The sequence below is a fragment of the Gossypium arboreum genome, chromosome 1, assembly GCF_025698485.1.
Source record: "Gossypium arboreum isolate Shixiya-1 chromosome 1, ASM2569848v2, whole genome shotgun sequence".
NCBI classification, from domain to species: Eukaryota; Viridiplantae; Streptophyta; class Magnoliopsida; order Malvales; family Malvaceae; genus Gossypium; species Gossypium arboreum.
Window position 1 is genome coordinate 67,213,192 of NC_069070.1, and position 1,136 is coordinate 67,214,327.

The 1,136-nt window shown below is 34.4% G+C and overlaps 1 non-coding gene across 1 annotated transcript; it reads left to right on the plus strand.

The window, feature by feature from the left end:
* Positions 1–680: 680 nt before the first annotated feature.
* LOC128282611 (small nucleolar RNA R71) lies at positions 681–787 on the plus strand. The gene has a single exon (XR_008272941.1). It is a non-coding gene; the product is annotated as a small nucleolar RNA R71 (small nucleolar RNA).
* Positions 788–1,136: the final 349 nt, after the last annotated feature.

A 1,136-nucleotide genomic window follows, 5' to 3' on the forward strand; every position in this document is an offset into this window, starting at 1 on the left:
TCAATTTGTAGTGAATAGAGGTCAGATCAGTCGAGCTGTGTAACAGGGGAAACTTTAACTAATAAACTGTACTAATCGGCTGAACCAAAAATTATAGAAAAAATTAGCAAAAAGCTTTATGAGTCTAGATTCAGGAAATTTTACGGATTTGAATTTCGAGTTTTGTAACTCGAGTTATGATTTATTTAGTGAATATGACGCAGCAGAGACAGCTTAATCAAAGTGGAATGAATAGTGAAGTTAAAGTAGATGTACTTGAATTATTGTGTAAACATGTTAGATTTTTTTTAATTAGTATTTACATACTTACTTACTAAGCTATAAGCTTACTTTGTTTCTCTCTTTTGTCTTATAGTGTTCTTGGCTTGCTCAGGAGTTAAGGATCGTGAAGATCTATCCGCACTATCATACTTTAGGGTATTTGAACTAAACGTTTTGAATTATGGCATGTATAGTAGGCTTAATTATTTTGTTACGTGTCATATTTGTCTAGGTTTAAAATATTAGTTACAGTACTCGACCAGCTAATTTGTACAAGCCCTTAAAGTTGGCTAATATTGTTCAAGACATATTTATATTTCGGTTATGTTTAATGGTATGTGTTATGTTCTGGTAATACCTTGTATCCTGTTCCGGCGACGGTAACGGGTAAGGGGTGTTACACATGTAGCCAGAGTGGTAACCCATGGTGAGGGCATCTTTGCAAAAGGTCTTTATATCTCTCCTATGCATCGTAGAGTGTTTCTAAATCCATCTGCACAAAAACAAAGATATCATTACGTAATTTAGCCGTTTTAGCCGGTAGAAAATATTTAAGTAAACTTTTCAGTCAGTTGTTCCCAAGTAGTAATTGACCCTCGCGGTAACGAGTTCAACCACTGTTTAGCTTTGTTCCTTAATGAAAAGGGAAACAACCAAAGACGTATGGCATCATCAAAAACGCCATTGATTTTAAATGTATCGCATAGTTTCAAAAAGTTTACCAAGTGAGCATTGGGATCTTCGCCCTACAAACCATCAAACTGAACAAATTGTTGTATCATTTGAATTGTGTTAGGTTTCAGTTCAAAAGTATTTGCAGCTACAATAGGTCTAACTATACTTGACTCAATTCCTGTTAAATTAGGTTTAGCATA